The following is a 12647-nucleotide window of genomic DNA, read 5'->3' as shown; positions in this document are numbered from 1 at the left end:
TAATGGCCCACGATCTTCAGGTCCAGGGCTAATCCCACTGAACAAAATGCACCAGATAATGGCCAATGTGTGTTTAGTTTGGAGTTACAAACATCTCGTCTTAGATCACTCTGGAGAAAAAGAAAACACATACATTGGTATGTAGGTTAACAGCTCTCTTGACTACTCAGAAATCTTCCAGAAAAAGAGGGTATGACCGTGGATACATGCATACACGTTCTCATACTCACTGCTGCTATTACAGGATCCATGACGGACAAGGAAGGACGATGGTACGAACTTGTGCAAACACTGAAATATACACGTATTTACTGATGTCCATTTGTGGGTTTTTTGTCAGAAACTGAAAGGTTGGTGCATTGAAAACTCTTACAGCAAAAGGAAGAAAATATTAATTCATATTTCCCCTTTGGGTGATGCCTTGGTTTGAATGTCCCCCCAAAGCTTAATCCCCACTGTAGCTGTTGAAGGTAAGAAAGCCTATTATGGTAACTGAAAGGCGGGCCTTAAAGAGGTGATGAGATTGTAGGACCATGCCTCAGTGAATGGATTAACAATGGTGGTCAGGGGCGTGGTTCTGAGAGCTTTAAAAGGAGAGCATATGAGCACCTCTCTCTGCTCAGCCATTTTCTGCCAAGTGATACCCCTGCTTTTCTGCCAAGGAAGGCCCTCACCTGGACTTTGGACTTCCTAGTGTCTGAAACTGTAAGCAATAAATTGCTTTTTCACATAAATTACCCAGTTCCAGGTGTTTTGTTATAAACAACAGAAATGGACTAACACAGACATGGGGAGATCATCATCAAGGCCCTCCAGACGACCTTTCTGTTGTTAGACTGGTCTGTGCTGGTCAACGAGACAGCATAGGTCCAGGGAAAGTCTGGTTTTATAACCAGTTTTAGGCTCTTACTCTCTTTCAACGAGTGGGAACTTGCCGCTGACCCTTGCAAGGACTTTGTAAGAAAACTTTGGGATCAAAAGACATAGCAAAAAATGTACATTTATTTTATAAACCTAAGACAGGAGCAAGAGGTAGGTGGGGGAGGAATGAATTAAGGGAGCGATTGTGACAGTGAAGTGCATTATTACCTAGTTATTCATGCACTCTTGGCTTTTCAGTTGATGAACTTTTCACACCAGAAGTGGGGAAACTCATCAACTTTTCCTCCCTTCATGTCTTCTTCTACCCTCTCTTCTGTCTCACCTAATTGTTATGCACTCAACATGGACAAAGACATTCTTCTCATTTCAACTTTCTCTGCAAAGCTCAGGTAACCTTATGTGACTCTGAAACGCAATTGCACCTCACCTAGCATACCCTGCCTTTAGTTTCTGCAACAATTCCTTAAGTGTGCATGAATGGGGAAGTTTGCTGGCTTCTTTCGTGAAACGAGAGCAATATTGGAGCCTAAACTCCTTATCAAACTAGTAAAAACTCAGTTTTCTCTGCTGCACTCAACTGCTTCTTCCTTCTCTCCTCTCCCAGTCACCAGAAGAAAACTGAAGTGTCCAAAGGTATTGGTGACAGCTATGACCAGACCTTGTGAAAACCCTGAAAGAAAAAAACTAATTTCACCTATAAAGCAAAGATCTCCTTGCAAAAATCATTGCAGATGTTTCTAGCTCTGTCTACTTGCTTTAAGAAAAAACAGAGGAAGAAGAAACTTTGTGGATGTATCCAATTTCTGAATATATCATGATAAATAGACAACTTCTGGAAAGCTAAATAAACTTTATAATTGTTACCTAGGGTTTTCACATTGTATGGGTAAGCTCCTCTCCATTGAAATAATCCATCCACATGCTTTCAAAACCATTCTGGGAATTTAAGACCTTTAGAACACTAAGCTAACTAAGGCCCTGGACATCAACTCCCTGGTTTAACAACCATTTATTTGCAAGCTGTGTTGACATCACTCCTATGTGACAAATTTACAGAAGAAGAGACACAGCCTAGCACATGAAATATAAGATGATTCTATGTCTTAAGTACTTAAAGCCTATTACCAAAATGGGTGTGCGATGTTGCCGTTTTAAATACCATCCTTAACACCTTTTGATTCTTTTTATTCTGAAATGTCCAACCTATTATGGAACAAAGAAAGGCCGCCTTTTAAATCCTGCTCACTTCGGCTTCCTTAGAGATGGATGTGCCCCCTCTGAGCTCAGCGTCACATAAAAGCATGGCGGTGCACTGCTGTAAATCTGTTTTACATCAGCTTTTATGTACACCAGGCCTGGGCTGGGCTTCATTACCTTTCTTTTTTTGACTAAAAAATATGTAGTCTCCAGCTAAGGCAGATGATTTGCTTTGTAAATAAAGTGAATTCACTTTCCTTTAGAGAAATCTCTAGGAAGGCTGGGACTCTCAGTCCCTTGTCTGGTACTGTAGTGGGCACCATGGGCTTGTGGAGGTGCCCTTCTTGGCCATCCTCCAGGCACAGTGTCCCCCAACGGCAGCCAGGTAGGTGTCTGGTCTGCTTTGCTTTGCTCTGGCAGGACCACTGCAGGCCCTGACTATAACAGGAGCAGGCCCTAAAAAGGTCCTGTTGAAACTAGGTGGAAAAGTTAACGTGTCTACACCTCAAGTCCACCATACGGTTCCCATGGAAAAATATTTAAAAGTTTGAATTTTGCATTAAAGTAGCTGTTAGAAATTACGTTCCTCTGATATGATCAAGGTGGTGTTTCTTGAGCTGTGCCTATTCGAATACAGCCTTTATCCAGCAGTTAGAGGACTGGAATCACATTTTAATCAATAGCTTGTTACAGGTGGTATATAGAGGAAAGAACAAAGGAAAGAGAGTGAGATCTGGCTTTATCTGTGTTCATCGGCTTTGTGATTTGAGCGGGTCAGTTAGTTTCCCCTAGCTGTAGCTTTTTCATTCCTAAAATGAGAAGTTCTTACCAGACAACATGAGAGGTTCTGCCTGTTTTTAAAATTCTCTGGGACTGTGGTTTTATGACCAGTGTGTGCCTATCACAGAAGAGGGGAAGCTCCAATCACTGCTTGGGTTTCATTTGGCTTAGGATAATAGTACTTGTATCCCTGACAATTAAGCCCAGAATTTATTTTATTTCATTTTTTAGCTGTCCTATTCAGAATAGAAATTCAGAAAGATTAAGGTTAAATGAGAGCTGAAGAACTTTTATCTAGCAGTTATTTAACATTGTAAAGTATATACTCCGCTAGGATTAAAAGGTGAACCAGCCACATGCACGTTCACCCCCAGTTTCATCTAAGGGACAGTTGAAATAAAAGTACAGATGTGTAAAAAGGAATCAACTAACATGTAATAACTAAGTAACAAGGAGCTTGGATATGAGGGTGTTACTAACAAATGAGAAATTGTAATGCATTTCTTGGAGACTAACAAAGAGTACAAAATGCCGTCACCTACAGGGGGCCAGCAGGTGAAGGAGGGCCCGGCTGCCCTGAGGCTCTGGGCTGGGAGTGAGCAGGTACAACAGAGAGGGGATGGAAAGTCAAACTGAAGACACAAGAAAAAAAGTGTTTGCTAAAGAAATTGAGCAAAATGTGAAAAGTTAAGGTTTTCAGTTAGGCGTGTTCATACCCTTCATTCTGGCTCTGCCCAATACCACCCACAGCTCAAGGTCAAAATCCCCAGTGATTCTTTCTCCAGTATGAATAACTAAACAAGGATTGCTTGGTTCACGTGGAGAACCAAAGGCAGGAAAGAGAAAGGGTCAGTAAACAAACAGAGAAAAGGAGCCTGGAAGGCAAAAGCATGGTTTAGAAAACAGAAGAGGGCCGGCCCGGTGGCACACTGGAGAGTGCACCGCTTGGGAGTGTGGCGGCGCTCCCGCCGAGGGTTTGGATCCCATGTGGAGACCGGTTCCCACTCACTGGCTGAGTGCGGTGCGAGCGCGCAACACCGAGGGTTGCGATCCCGTTGCTGGTCCCCGGTACAGGCGCGACACCGAGGGTTGCGATCCCATTACCGGTCCCCGGTACAGGCGCGACACCGAGGGTTGCGATCCCTTTACCGGTCAGTAAAAAAGACAAAAAGGAAAAAAAAGAAAACAGAAGAGAATTGTCTTCATAGTCCTCATCGTCCTCATCACCATGTCAGAGACGCTGAAGAGATCTTTTCTCCATTATGAAAAGGGAAATAACGAGAACATACGAATGAGCTCACAAATGTTAAAAGTGCAACCGACATTTTTTAAATGCTGTAACTAGAAAGCAAAAATAAGAAACGCTTTCTGATTATAAAGCAAAGAGTCAAAGAGAAGTTATGAGGAGAGCTGAAGAGGACCAGATCAAGAGGTCTAACATCCAACTAATGCAAGACCTAGAGATACAATAAATGAAAAGAAAGAATTACCATGAAACAAGAGATGAGAATTTCCAGAGCTGAAGGACATGAACTTTTAGATTAAATGAGCTCTTAGAGTGCACAGCATAATCCAAAGAAAAAGGCCTACATCTAGACATAATATCACAAAGAGAAATGCTTCCAGAAAGACAAAAACAAGTTACCTAGAAAGAATGTGGATCAAGCATGCATTCCATCAGATTTTCAATTAGCAACTCGGACACAGGAAAATAACAGAGTGAGGTCCCCGGTACAGGCGCGACACCGAGGGTTGCGATCCCATTACCGGTCCCCGGTACAGGCGCGACACCGAGGGTTGCGATCCCTTTACCGGTCAGTAAAAAAGACAAAAAGGAAAAAAAAGAAAACAGAAGAGAATTGTCTTCATAGTCCTCATCGTCCTCATCACCATGTCAGAGACGCTGAAGAGATCTTTTCTCCATTATGAAAAGGGAAATAACGAGAACATACGAATGAGCTCACAAATGTTAAAAGTGCAACCGACATTTTTTAAATGCTGTAACTAGAAAGCAAAAAAAAGAAAAGCTTTCTGATTATAAAGCTAAGAGTCAAAGAGAAGTTATGAGGAGAGCTAAAGAAGACCAGATCAAGAGGTCTAACGTCCAACTAATGCAAGTCCTAGAGATACAATAAATGAAAAGAAAGAATTACCATGAAACAAGAGATGAGAATTTCCAGAGCTGAAGGACATGAACTTTTAGATTAAATGAGCTCTTAGAGTGCACAGCATAATCCAAAGAAAAAGGCCTACATCTAGACATAATATCACAAAGAGAAATGCTTCCAGAAGGACAAAAACACGTTACCTAGAAAGAATGTGGATCAAGCATGCATTCCATCAGATTTTCAATTAGCAACTCGGACACAGGAAAATAACAGAGTGATGTTTTCAATGTCTGGAAGGAATATAATTTTAGTCCAGAGTTCTATGCTCATCTACATAATCAACCAAATCTAAGAGTAGAATAAAGACACTTTTAAAATGTAAGCGCTGAAAAAAATGTTACTTCCCAAGCAAGCTTTCCTGGGAAATTGTTTGAAAATGGACCCTATCATAAAGATAATCCAAGAATAGAAAAGTGTGTGATCCAAGAAACAGAGGATTCTGCATAAGGGAGCAGCAGAGAGTGTTGACGATGCCTGCTATGTGTGTAACCTAAGAAGTGACTCACAGAGATTGGAGGAGGAGAATGGAGCTCCAGGATAGAGGTCTGTAGGAAAACACGGGGACTCATGAGGATAGATGGTGTAATGAGACTTTGAAAAATAACTGAAGGCATGTTAAAGGCAATGGTACAACAAAAGAAAGGTGTTAGTTTCTCATGAAACAATCGGAGGAAGTGTTTGCCAACCACACATCAGACAAGGGGCTAATATTCAGTATATATAAGGAACTCAAACAACTCAACAGCAAGAAAAACAAATAAACCAATTAAAAAATGGGCAAAGGACCTGAACAGATATTTTTCAAAAAAAAGACATACAAATAGCCAACAGGCACATGAAAAAATTCTCAACATCACTAATCATCAGGGAAATGCAAATTAAAGCCACAATGAGATATCATCTCATTCCAGTTAGAATGGCTATTATCAACAAGACAGAAAATAACAAATGCTGGCAAGGATGCAGAGAAAAGGGACCCATCCTATATTGTTGGTGGGAATGTGAATTGGTGCAACCACTGTGGAAAACAGTTTGGAGGCTCCTGAAAGAACTAAAAACAGATCTACCTTATGATCCAGCTATCCCACTACTGGGTATATACCCAAAGGAAATGAAATCAATATATCAAAAAGTTGCCTGCACTCCCATGTTCATCACAGCACTATTCACAATAGCCAAGAAATGGAATAAATCTAAATGCTCATTTAATGAATGAGTGGATAAAAAACTGTGTTATATATACAAAGTGGAATATTATGCAGCTATAAAAAATGATCCATTTGCAGCAGCATGTATGGAACTGGAAACCATCATGTTGAGTAAAGTAAGTCATGCACAGAAAAACAAATACTGCATAATATCACTCATATGTGAAATCTAAAAAAAAAAAAGTGGTTCTTATAGAAGTAGAGAGTAGAATAATGGTTACCAGAGAGTCTGGGAGGGGAGAAGTGGTGGACTAATGGGTAGAAAACTATGCTATCTACCTTAAGTGAATCACTGTGCAGTACATGAATGTACTGAAACAACACACTGTACCCCACAAATATGTACAAGTAAATGTTAAAATAATAAAAAAGAAGAAGAAATTCATGTCCTAACTGGGAAGCAATGTCAAATGAGGCATGATTTTAGGCAAATGATGAGGTGTGAGAAGAGAGGATCTATTTGACTTTGAATCTAGAAGAGTCTCCTGGAGGGGCTGCCACAGAGAGAAGGAGATGAGGTCCCAGCCCTCTCCTCGGCCAGAGATTGAGTAATACTTTTCATGGTCACAATAATGTAAATGCTGTTTATTAGTTTTCACCTTTTAAAGAAAACCTGTGAACAAAGCACAGCAGCCTTGCCTGTAGCTGCAGAGCAGAATGTAAATGATTTATCAGGCTTGACAGGGTGAAAGAAGAAGGGCTCGATGTAGCAGGGAAGAAAAGGAGGCATAAAGGGTCAGGACGTTCACACTCCTGTCCCAGCTGGACGAGGTCAGGGGCTGACGCTGTCAAACTTGGGACTTAAGTATCTTTTAAATGTAACCAAATAGGATAATCTAAAAGACAATAATAAAATTTTTACATCTTGAGAGGATATATATTACATGTGTAGGGGGGAGTGTTAATAACCTAAATTCTCACCATTCATAGAAGGATTGAATTAACATTGACTAAAATTGATAAATGAAGAGAGCTGGAAGCCTACTTCCCGGGTTCTGTTGTGAGGCCCTAGATTAGAGCACGGTTTCAACCTTGGCTGCACGTCACTATCACTTGAGGGGCTTTAAAAAACTGACCGGGCTGGCCGGTTTGCTCAGTGTGTTAGAGCACAGCCTTATAACCACCAGGTCATGGGTTTGGATCTTCACGCCAGCCAGCAACCCTCCCCCGCACACACACACAACCACACACACACACACACACACACCACACACACACACAACCACACACAACCACACACACACAGTACTGATGTCTGTGCCCCTTCCCTCCCTCTCCTGTGGGGTGAGGCTGGAGTGTTGAGGTTTTGGTTTGTTTTTTTCTTTTTTGTGACTGGTAAGGGAATGGTAACTCTTGGTGTGGTGTCGTCTGCACCGCACTCAGCCAGTGAGCGCACCGGCCATCCCTATATAGGATCCGACCTTGGGCAAGGCAGGCAGAGACAAGGAGCCAACCTTCTCCCAGCCAAGCTTTAAACTTAGCCCTGCAAGGAATCAGCAGGAGGCACTGGACTCTGACTTGTCCAGCTTACTGTTTTTAGTCAGCAGGACGGGGTGTCCCAAGCTGAATGCCAGCAGGCCATGAGCTCATCAAATCCTCAAAGTCACCATGGGAATGGGGGCCAAGTGTCATGGTCCTCGATGCTTCCTCCCATGCATTCAAGGGACACAAAACGACCAAATCACCCCTAAGACATCAGGATGTGGTACATTTGAAAGCGAGATCAAGGAAACCCCCCTGCCCCACCACCACCATCCCGGGAGTCATCTTGAACAAGCAGCTGGGTGACTATTTCATCAGCTTCTTACAAATCTTCGATAAGTGTTTACTTTTGTGTGTGTGTGTGTGTGATAGGCTGGTTAGGGGATCTGAACCCTTGACCCTGTTGTTATCAGCACCACGCTCTGAGTGAGCTAACCAGCCGGCCCAGTATTTACTTTTTTAGATAACTCCTCTTCACTTCACCTTCCAAATTTCACCCAGGTTAGAACTTGCTATCCTACAGGGGCATCTCTTAAACCCATCCTGGATGTGGGTCACTTTACTTGCAGCTATGAGCTCAAGCCAAGATCTCAGCCAGCCAGCCACCAAGATGAAGGAAGTCCCAGGGCCACCTTATCAAAACCCACAAGGCCCCACCCTCACACTGCCCATCCAGGTGACTGTCCTCAGACAGAGAAGATGTGGCTAGTCAGCCAAGGTTCTGGAGGGGCCTAAAGGAAGAAATTCTGCCCAACCCTCCTCCACACCCCAACTCTTGTCAAGGAATCATGACTGGCAAAGACCCAAAAGGCATAGAGAGACAAAGTTTGGGGAACAAACTGAACTCTCCTCAGAACTTCCCTTCCCCCCACCACATAGCTGGTTTCCCTCCCACCACACCCCTCTCACCCTTCCCCCGTTTTACTTTCTTTAAAGTATTTATTCACTATCTGAAACTCTCTTGTTTGTTCGCTTGCTGTTTTCCTCCCTCCAAAGGATCTTGGTTCCATGAGGGTAGAACAAACACATAACGTGCAGAGCCTGGCACCATGGGCCCCTTAATAACTGATGAATTCAATTCAACAAGTGAACCGTATTTAAAGGCCTTACTTTGTGCCAGGTGCTGGGCTGGCTCTACTGGGTGAAAAGATGGGAGGAGGACAATCTCTTGTTTTAGCCAGGCTTGGCTGAATGAAGAAGCTAGCCAGGGGGTTGAGAGGCAGTCGGACGGGAGGACTCCAGCAGGAGACTGCTGCCGTTTCTCCCTCCATCAGCGCCCCCTAGTCCCCGGACCCTCCGCCCTGCGGGCACGGGCGCCCGCGCTCACCCGCTGCAGCTCGAGCTCGAGCTCGCCGGCCTTGAGCACGATGGGTCCCCGCACCGCGTACTCTACTGCCTTCACTTGCGGGTTCATGGACTCCAGCGTGAGGATGCGCTCGCGCCGGCTGCGCTGCTCTGACTACGGCCCCGGGAGACCCGAGCCTGGGGGCAGCAGCCCAGCCGGACCAGCGCCGCCGCCCGCTGCATCGCGCGCCTGCCGAGGGAAACCTGAGCACAAGGAAAGAAAGAGAATAAACACGTCATGCATAGCCTCAGGCGGGCACCCGTCTCCCCCCACAAGCCCAGTCAAGAGATCTTTCAGCGAGGGCTGCCAGCCTGGCCCCTGAACTGGATGCCCATCCCCCGACGACTGGGACCCTCCCACCGCGCCACTGCCGCGCCAAAGCACTGCACAACTGGGCTTGGCAAAGGCTGCGCCCGATGCATGCATGCAACGTACCTGTCGCCGCCTGGCCGCCCCCAACCCCCCCGGGTTAACGAGCGCGACTACAGCCGCTAATGGGCTCCGGCGCCCGCGACCGCATCCCGGCCCCCTGCGCTCGCACACCCACCGCCGGCGAGTCCGCCTCAAGCCCGCGTGCTGGCTCCTGGGCCTTGTAGTTCTCCTGGCTGCTTCAGAGCAGCTGCGGCGAGCTGGAAGAACTACAAATCCCTCAATGCCCCGCGCCGGGCCGGATGGGGGCCGGCCAGGAGGTGGGAGTGGTCGTCCAGTTCTGCCCAGAGATGGGCGGGCTCTTTGCCGCGGCAGAGCAGGGGTGGGTCCGGTTAGGGACAGTCTTCTCCGCCGCTTGGCAGTTTAAGTGTCCGAGCAAGAGCACGTCCATGTGTTCCCGTTATAAAGCCACCACTCCACGCCCATAATAACCCGTTAACTCATTAATGGACTAATTCATTCTCGAGGGCAGAGCCCTCACGGTCCAATCACCTCCTGAGGCCACACCTTTCAACACTGCCAGGTTGGGGATCAAGCTCCCACATGAGCTTTGGAGGGGACAAACATTCAGACCATACCAGCCTTTAAGGTCTCTTCCTGTCGTGGAAATTCTGTGAGACTAGGTATATTCAAGCAGGAATAGCCCAGAGCTCCGACACCCGACAGACACGCACACTCACAGATGTGTAAAGTTGAGGGCAGGAGGCACTTAATAAAAACAGCAGTGTGGGGGAGAAGGTTGCAGGAAATCTGGGTTTGAATATACGAGGGTACTTCAAAAAGTTCCTGAAAAGATTCATATTATCTTTCAATTCTATTTTTTCCACGAACTTTTTAAAGTATCCCTAGTAATTGCATACAGTCAGTCACTGCTTATCTGACTTTGAGCATGTACATTACTTGGCCTTTGTAAATCTAGTTTCCCCATGTGTAAAATGAGGGTAACAATACCTGCCTCATTGAACTTTCTCCACTGCCTCGTGGGGTGTGGAGAAAGTTCAATGAGGTAACTTTGTAAAAGCCAAAGCTTGGCACCTAATGCTGGGAGTCACTCTTCATCCTTCTCAAGAGAATGCCACATACATCAATTAAATAACTTGATTACCAGTAAAAGGGGCAAGGGGGTGGGAACAACAGAAACCAAAGATATCTCTGGGTATTCCTTTGTTAGCAAACTGGCTTGGCCCACTGAGGGCTTCCTAAAGTTACTGGACTTCTCATCTACTGGCTTCACTCCCAGCACCTGTATCTACACTATCTCCTTCCCAGCCTCTGTCTCGATGGCCAGGTATTCAATCTCCAGGTGAAAGATTCTCCCACAGTGAGCTTAGGTCAACAATGTCATGTTATCACCTTCTTTGCCCGGTAGGGAGAAACACAAACACCTCTCTCCACCTCCAAAACACGCTCAACCTTGACCTGCATGTAATGTAAATGTAGTCGCTAACTGTCCATCCAGGGATTGATTCTTCCTGTTATCTCCACCCCTGATCAGTAGGGACAGGCGAGCTGGGAGAGAGGGCTTACAGAGGTGAGCACAAACCCATTTGAACAATGGGGAAAAACAACATCAGCTCACATGAGCTCCCATGTCATCATTGTAAAAAACAAGTTGTTAGTGTCTCTAATACGTCCTCTTCCAACCTGTCTTTCTGATATTATATAAGAAGAAAACTCCTTTGCTTTCTTGTGAACCACACCTTACAATTTGCAAAGTACTTTCCTGTCCCAAAGGGCAAGCAGTATTATCCCTACTTTATAGATGAGGCTCAGAAAGGTTAAGTGACTTGTTCAGGTGGCACAGCTGAGTGGAGAAGCAGGAATTGTGATTACTAACCCAGTAATCACACATGCAGCCCACACATGCAGGGACCAGTCTTGTGTAGCTCTCTGGGTTTGGAAATTTGAGCTGTCCATTGCAATGCACTGAACCCTTAAAAGAGTTTTGGGATGGTAGTTATAATCATGGTGGTAACAGAATGAACTTTGCTTTCATTTTGGCTCTCTATTCCAGGTGGGAGTGGGGTAGGAGCAGGCTTCTAAATATTAAAGATAAAACCTGATTGAAATGATCATGAATGTCCTCTTTGTAAGCTGGAGGAGAGCTTTAAATACATAGCAAGCTCTTGTTTACCTACACAGTTAAGAGAGTCCTATGTTTGCAAGACATGGTACCCATCTTCATTCCTTAATTCAACAAGTTTTTACTGGGCAGCTATCATGTGCCAGACACTGGGTTAAGTTCTGGGACTACGAGTCAAATAGACTGTCCCCGCCTGCATAGAATGTATAGTTTCCTAGGGAAGGCAGATATCAATCAGATAATCACACACAAACATGTGATTACAAACTGTGATAACTGCTGAGGAGAAGAAGGATGGGGTTGTATGAGAGCTCGGAGGTCTGAGGAAAGGTTTCCCAGATGAAGTGGCTGGTGAGCTGCACACACACATATACTCGCACACCCCAGCCTGGAAGCATAAGGGACAGCAGTACTGGCAGACATGGAGATGTGCTTTCCCTGAGCTAGCAGTCTAACTGTGCTGGAGAAGCATAGATTCAGTGACCGAGCAAGGCGAGGTATGAGAATCCGACCATTTCCATTGCTCCAGGGCTTCCCCAGCAGATTGGCTGAGGCTTTGTCAGGCCTGCACCACAGTTCATCTATCTCTGGCCAATCCTGCTTCCTCCCACTTCCTCTTGCAGGAATTGATCCCTAATATCCATCTTGCACCTCACACTCCATTTCAGTGTCAGTGGTGAGATGGGACAGCTTCCCAGGCCAGGGACTGCGGTAGACCTAGAGGTCTGAGAAGCTCCAGGAAGGCCAGGGTGACCACATGGCAAACAGTGAGGGAGGACAAGGCTGGAAAACAGAGGTCAGAGAGATAAGCAAGCCAGGTCTAGAATGTAAGAATTTTGGTCTTTATCCTAAGAATAACTGGAGCCTCTAGAAGCTTAAAGTAGGGAAGTGAGATGATCAGATTTATGTTTTAAATTCTGCTGCATGGAGGCTGGCTTGGAGAGGGACGATGGAGGGTTCAGGAGAATGAATTGTGGCACCAACAAGGTCTGACGTTGGCCTTCACAAGGGTGTGGGTTTTGGGAAGTGGACAGGCTCTTCTGTATCCCCAGCACCTAGCTTATTACCTGGCA

At 45.3% G+C, this 12647-nt stretch overlaps 1 long non-coding RNA gene across 1 annotated transcript in view; it reads right to left on the bottom strand.

Annotated features, from left to right (window-relative positions):
- The window catches only part of LOC103581856, a 13420-nt gene extending 3865 nt beyond the window's left edge, over positions 1–9555 (bottom strand). Inside the window, exons 1-2 of the long non-coding RNA XR_549696.1 lie at positions 9498–9555; positions 9045–9265 (exon numbers count right to left, since the gene is read on the bottom strand). This is a non-coding gene — a long non-coding RNA (uncharacterized LOC103581856). The remainder of the gene's footprint in view (positions 1–9044; positions 9266–9497) is intronic.
- Between the last annotated feature and the right edge of the window lie 3092 nt (positions 9556–12647).

The sequence above is a fragment of the Galeopterus variegatus genome, unplaced genomic scaffold, assembly GCF_000696425.1.
Source record: "Galeopterus variegatus unplaced genomic scaffold, G_variegatus-3.0.2 Scaffold14116, whole genome shotgun sequence".
Classification (NCBI taxonomy): domain Eukaryota; kingdom Metazoa; phylum Chordata; class Mammalia; order Dermoptera; family Cynocephalidae; genus Galeopterus; species Galeopterus variegatus.
The sequence above is the reverse complement of the archived record's forward strand: the minus strand, read 5'-3'. Positions and strand labels throughout refer to the sequence as shown.